This window comes from Eubalaena glacialis, chromosome 14 (genome assembly GCF_028564815.1).
Source record: "Eubalaena glacialis isolate mEubGla1 chromosome 14, mEubGla1.1.hap2.+ XY, whole genome shotgun sequence".
NCBI lineage: Eukaryota > Metazoa > Chordata > Mammalia > Artiodactyla > Balaenidae > Eubalaena > Eubalaena glacialis.
The window spans coordinates 63,700,973-63,708,267 of NC_083729.1; positions in this window are offsets into that span (position 1 = coordinate 63,700,973).

Sequence of the window (7,295 nt, forward strand, 5' to 3'; positions counted from 1 at the left end):
TCACCGTTTGAAATGGCCCCCTTAGGCATAAGAAGACTGTGACGTGCTTTACAGAGGAAGCACGTGTGTGAGAGAAGCTTTGTTCAGACATGAGTTGCAGTGCTGTCGGCCATAAATTCAGTGCTAATGAATTAACAATACATGTTAAATTAAGGTATCCTTAAACAGAAACACAAATAAAACAGGTTATGTATTGATCAGTTGATGAAAATGTGACCAGAAGTTTGCAGGAACCTAACTATATTTCCCCTAGGAGCAATGGTTTAGTATATGAAAATTCAGTGTTCTTGGTGACTTTATAGAACATAACTGCCACAAATAATAACAATCAACTGTATTATCTCAATTTCTGTAGGCCAGAAATTTGGGTACTTAGCTGGGTGCTTTTGGCTCAGGGTATCTCATGAGTCAAGTTGCAGTCAAGTCATGGGCCAGGACTGCAGTCATCTGAAGGCTTGTCTGAGGCTGGAAGTTCTGCTTCCAACACACCTCCCTCACATGGCTGTTGGCAGGAGGCCTCAGTTCCTTGTCATGCAGGCTACTCCAGAGGGCTTGCTTGAATGTCCTTATGACATGGCAGCTAGATCCACTAGAGCAAAACAAGGAGAAGGCCAAAATGCCTTTTACACCCTAGTCTTGGCAGTCTACCCACTACCACAAGAGAGTCAATTAGTCCAGCCCACACTCAAAGGAGGAGTATCAAAGAATTTTTAGACATTTTTAAACTACCACAACCAACTATCTCTGAAAAAAATGCACAAGATACTAATATTTGTTTCCTGTGAGCGTAAGAACTGGGTGGCAGGGAGATGAGAGGGAGAATTTTACCTCGTACCCTTTCTATCTGCAGAATTTTTAACAATATAAATCTATTCGTTACCCAAAAATAAACAAATGAATTTTAAATGACTCTGGAATATCCTTTTTTTTTTTTTTCATCAAACTGGTTTCAGTCCAGCATAGTCGTTAAAAGAGACCTCTGAGCAGGTAGGGCTGGTTAGAGCGGGAGTACAGAGGCTGGTAAGGAGGAGAGAAGTCTGAGTTGAGGGTATTCTCTTTTTATGGCCACTGTTTACTTTGTGAAGTGGGAGGCTTTGTGGAGGAGGTAACATTTAGCTGAGCCATAAAGGATGGCATGGATTTGACCTGGCTGAAATGAGGGGCAATGGCACTCCCAGCAAAGGAACGCGTGAGCCGAGATGGAAACGTGGGACTGAGGAGGACACACCCGGACAACCGGAGGTTCAGGCACGTGTGGGAGGCTGGATGGGCAGGCTGCGCCCAGGGCATGGAGGACCTTGTATGGCAAGCCTGGCATCAAGGTTTTATTTGGAGGCAGTGAAGGGTTTTGATCCAAGTTATGGCCTAGTTAGAGCAAGGCTTTAGGGATATCAATCTGTGAGCCAACTATCAGTTGGATATGGTAAGGTCTGGAGTCCAGACAATCTGTTATAAAACAATCTCAATGAGTAAGGTGGTGCGATGATGTAGTCACATGCACAGGCTCTGGACTGCTCAGGACCAAATCCTGGGTTCACCATTTCCTAGATGTGCTACTGAATCTGAGCTTTAAAGGCTAATAGAATCTTTCTTGAAGGCTGTGTGAGGTTTACATTCCCTTGGTAATTCTTGCACCATGCCTGGGACACAGCAAATGCTCAGTAAGAGCCAGCCCTTACTGTTAAGGGAAGCCCAGCCCCAGAGTGACTGGTCGTGGAATTAGAAGGGGAAGAATCATGCGAGGGGCAACTTTGGGTGACTAATTAGTAGGAGGAGAGAGTGAGGGGACACAAAGCCCTCCAGTTTCCTAGAAGCATGGCAGCTGCATAAATAAAGCCAGGGCTGGCAAGTGAGGAACAGCTGTGGAGGGCAGCAAGATGCTGAGTCAGGTTTGGGATGTTGGGCTCACAATGTGGGCAGGAAGTTGACTAGAGCTGAGAACAGAGCTCAGAACTGTGGACTTTAAAGCAGGAGCTGCCTGATAGCAAGTGCAGCTGAAGATGGGGGTGGGATGCAAGGGGCGCAGGAGAGAGCCGAGTGTATCATGCTGAATGTCTGCAAGGGCTGTGGGGAGGAAGTAGAAATGTGGAAGAGATCATCAGACAAGTAAGGAACCCAAGAGAGACCAGAAACCCCGAAAGGAATGTTTCAAACAGAAGGGTGGTGTCAGCAACACTGACGGCCTCTGAGAAATCGAGGAGGATGAGTGTGAAGGGCCGGTGGTAGCCTTGGTGACAGCCATTTCACTGGTGTGCTGGGGGCACTGGCCAAACTGCTATGGGCCAGGCAGGAGCGGAGGCAGGCGGCAACTGGCAGTTGGGATGTACACTATTCTTTTAAGAACTCCTCGTTTGAGTTATCCTGTAGTCGTGCTCAAACCACAGCGCAAGAAGCATATACAGGTGTCCCCCACTTTTCAAAAGCTCACCCCATGCCACTTCGATCTTACGATTTTACGAAAGAGGGGCATTGGCAACTGTTTTTGCTAACCAAAAGAAATTTGAAGAGGAGTTCCCCTTTTATGGTGAAAAGTGAAAATAGCCTTCTGCGTTTGTTTTGCAGTGAGCTTTCCTGGAGGCAGCTCGCACCCTCAGCAGCAAGAGGGGCACCACCAAGCTCCTCCTCTGGAACTACTCTCAGCATCTCAGCATCCGCTGCCATAGCTCTGAACTGGGTCCATGAGCATCTGTGCTTTATCTCCATTTATCTTGTGCATCTGTTAGCAAGATGTGTCCTAAGGTATATGCTTCTTCACTTTACACTATTTCAGCTTATAAAAGGTTTCATAAGAACACTTTACTTTCAGACAGCAAGGAAAACCTGTACAGGATGTTTGTTACAACATTGTAATTTTAAAAAAAAATCAGAAATCATCAATACGGAGTTGTTAAGTAAAGTATGGTACATCCAGTACTCATAGAAAAGAATGAGACAGAGCTATATGAATTAGGAGGGTATAATCTTCAAGATCCATTAGGTGAAAAAGGCAACAAAAGCAAAATATGTGTACTATCTGATCACTTCTATTTTTTAAAAAAAGATTATATGTTTTCTCTCTGTGTGTGTGTCTCTCTCACACACACAGGCACACACATCTTTGGAAAAATACAAAGAAAAATGTAATGGAGGCTGCCAGGGGAGCTAGAGGACTGGGAAGGAGATTTGTTCTCTTTACTTTGAAATAACTTGCCTGTGACTTAGCAACCCTACTCCTAGGTATTTACTCAAGAGAAATGAAAACTTATGTTCTTACAAAAACCTGTACACCAACATACATATAGCAGCTTTATTTATTATAGCCCCAAACTGGAAACTACTCACATGTCTGTCACCTGTAATGGGTAAGCAAACTGTGACATATTATACAATGGAATACTACTCAGCAATAAAAAGGAACAAACTATTCATACATGCAATAACATGACTGAATCTCAAATGAGCTATGCTGAGTGAAGAAGTCAGGCTTAAAAGGCTACATACTCTAGCATTCCATTTATATGACATTTTTGGAAAAGGTAAACTACGGGGAAGGAGAACAAATGAGTTGCTGCAAGGGGGTGGGTGAAGGAGAAGCTGAGTAAAGTAAGAGGGAGGACGAAATTTGGGGAGGTGATAGACTGTTCCATATCTTGATTTTGGTGGCGGTTACAGGACTCTTTGCATTTGTCAAAACCCATAAAACTATATGCCAGAAAGAGAAAAATTTCAATTTATTCAAATTTAAATGCTGGGGCTAGTTCTCTGGTGCTTCTTTGTTCCACCCTTGTGTTGTTTGTCTCCATTAAGACAGTTAAAACAAACAAACAAACAAACAGCCCTTTTGAATGCTTTTTTCAGGTTTCTAAAGATGAAGAAGTTGAAGGTGCTGGCCTCTTGGCCAGTGATGGCTGAGATGGGCCTGGCTTAACCCAGGTCAGGGAAAGGGCTTTGGGGAGCCAAGTGCATTATGGATGCTTTTTAGCAGGATCAGAGAAGAGAGGAAGGAGGCTGACCTGAGGACGAAAGCCCTGGGGAGAGGTGAGCTTGTGCAAGAGTGCTGCACCTGGTGGAGGGGAGGAGCAGAGTTGCGCAGGAGGGAAGTGGCGGGCTGCTCCCACCTTGCCAAGCGACCTTAGGTTGGCACACTCGTTCCAAGTCTGCAGGGCGTGTCTGTCTCCCGCCCCACTGGCTAGGGGAGGTGGGTGGGCAGTGCTGGCCAAGATAGGCCTGCCTGGGGCGGGGGGATGGGAGGAGTCAGGGGTCGGCGGCCAGGCCCCCCAGGCTGGGTCACAAGGGAGCGGAACTCGTGGCTTATCAACCTCATCGGTGCCTGCCACACTCCACCACCCCTCACCCCGACCAACTGCTCCAGCCCATTGCCCAGCCGAAGGGAAAGGCTGGAAATAGACTCTCCTGGATTTCATTCACGTCTGCAGTTATTTGACCACTAAAGGGCTGCCCGCCCGCCAGTCGCACCTCCAGAGTGGGAGCAATCGGAGGGAAAGAAGTGTGATAATAGCTTACACTTACTGACTGCAGGCACTGTTCTTAGGGCTCTATATGTATAAACTCATTTGATCTTTGAAACTCTTTGAGGGAAGGAGGTATTATTACCTATGCCCATTTTACAGATGAAGAAACTGAGACACAGAGAGGTTAGGGAACTCGCCTAAGGCCACTTTTGAACTTGGGTGGGATTTGGTTCCATTCTTAAGACTTCGCTACACCAATGGGGGGAGGGGGAGTCTGGGCCGCTCACTGTGGAGTGTTTTGAGTTTTTGCTTTGTTTTCTGTATGGGGGCCTGCCTGTAATGCCTTTCGATTCAGGGGCCCCTTGGGAGGTGGGGGTGAGCATAGGTGATGGTTCAATTCTGTTTTAAAGATAAACTTCTGGGCTGACGCTTGGGTTGGTAGTGAATGCAGCCAGCGCTGCCACCCTGTGGTCATACCGGCAAAGAACATCTCTCCCAGTTCCCTCAGGGACTTGAAACAGAAAAGTCTCCTCGCTTCCTCTCCAGATCTGGCGGGACCCTTGACAGCCAAGACTTTCTTAAGAGGGCCCAGGAGCCCCATCAGTTTAGACAGTGTTTTCCAAACTGCAGTTTGGAATCCATTAATGCTTGAAATCTATTTAGAGGATCACAACCAATAGTTTTAAAGGGAAAATTTTAAAAGAATAGAAAATACTATGGTGTATGACATGTACTAAATGCAAATATCATTTTGTGGAATTTCAGATATATATACATGTGTGTACTGGGATCTGCTAAAAACCTATTTCTCACTATGACATGAGGCCAAAATGATTTTTTTCAATCTCAAATCTACTGATTCGAGAGTCTAGACTTCCTGGGATTAAGGATCTATTTTCTTCAATTTATCTAACCCCTACATCCTCCTCTGTGCCATTTTTAAAAAAATATAGCTATTTGGTTTTTTTCCTAACAGTATTCTTCACTGTATTCTTTTCGTTTTAATTATAGAAGTTATATAAGAATACATTCTGGTTGTAAGAGTCAAGCATTTCAGGAGTGCCGAGTAAAACAAGAACCTTGCCTTCTTCTCCCTCCACTCCCAGGCACAGAGGTCACCCCAGAACAGTGTGCTGCACTTCCCTGGCCCTCTTCCATAGATGGGCAGGTATATGTGCACATGTGCACATTGTTTTACTTAAATTAAACTGTGTGTACTTAAACTCTGCATTTTTTTTCGCTTATGATATCATAGAGATCTTTTGCTGTCTGTACATATAAATTTATCTCATGTCTTTTAAGGGCTGAGTGATATTCCACAGTATGAATGAACCACAGCGTACTTAGCCTCTTGCCTGTAGGTTCCTTACCCTATTGTCTGCTGTCCCCTCCTATGAGCCTTAGCCTCCCTTTTCTAGACACTCCTCTTCCCTTCTCTCTCCAGTGCACTCCTCTCCCTTACCCTGGCCCTGAAACATCTGGGGCTCCCTCCCCTCTCCAACCTCTGGCTCCGCCCACCAGCCTCCCTAGTCTCTGCTGTGGCCAGACCCTGGCTGGCAGCAGCCATGGCCTGGCATGGGGGAGCCTCCAGGACTGGAAGATGCTTTGCTACACTCTGAGTTAATTATTTAATTGGGCGAAACATCCATTAGGGAGGATTCTCACTTTCCAGACAGCCTGTGAGTAAACATGTCAAGAAGAGTGAGGTGTTGGCGAAAGCTGCCATTCACCCTGGCTCCTCCCCCAGCCCCCACTCCCCGGCTAGGGAAGGGGAGCCTGCAGGACTCTGCCCAGATGCTTCTGCAGCCTGGACCAGGACAAGCTGGCCAGGCAGGCCCCAGAGACAGGCTGTGTCCCTGAGGAGGGAAGATGTGGCTCGGGGCCCTCAGCCCCACTACTGGCATGTATGGGGAATAATGTTACAGTCAGGAAAAGCCACTCACACCAGATAGCTCACTACAGAGGGGATTTAATTCGAGAACCCAGTTACAGGAGTGTTGGAAGTGATGAAAACGGGGGAGGGCGAGGCAACTGAAAGATTAACTGTTGCAGGAAGCTGCTAGGACCCCGGAGCTGGACCATCAGGGGAGGAGGTGGTATTGACCAGAGCCAGAGGCTGGGGCTGCCAGGTCAGAGCTACAACTCCGAGGGGCCAACAGCTGGGAGCTGGAGCCATTTGGGGGAGGGTGGTGCCTGGCAGAAGCTGGCTACACAGAATAGATGCCACTGGAAGCAGAGAGGATAAGAAATACTCTGGGCTTTTCCCTCCTTCCGCCCTCCAGTGTCCCACCAGTGCCTCACATTGGTTGAACCCAGCAGGAAACCAGTGGACAGAGCAGCTTGGGAAACATAATTTGCAGGGTCAGCTCCCTGCATACGGGGCAGAGCAGGGGAAGGGCAGGAGGTGAATGGAGGTGCAAACGGGCAATGACCAGCACATGAAGCCCATGTGGTGCTGGGTCTGCAGGTGTGAAGGGTGAGGCTTTCTCTGAGAGGCAGAGACCCTGTAGCTGCTGCGCTGTGGGTATGCAGGATAAAGAGAAGGCCTGGTTTGCACCTGTGCCTGTCAAGGTTCTGTGTAGAAAAACCCTTCGGACATTTTAACCAAGGAGAGATTTAGTACGGAGAATGAGGTGTTTTCCAAATTGTTGGAAGGGCCAGAATAGTAAATTTGAGACAGAACACCCAGGAATGATTTCCAGAAGAATTCTAAACTGACCCCAGTGGCACTACAACCTCTGTCTATTGGTCTCATCTTTTGAATGGGTTCAAAACCACTGTAGCTAAAATACAGAGATCAAGAAACCAGAGAATCAAGTCACTACTGACATTGTCACCACTGTC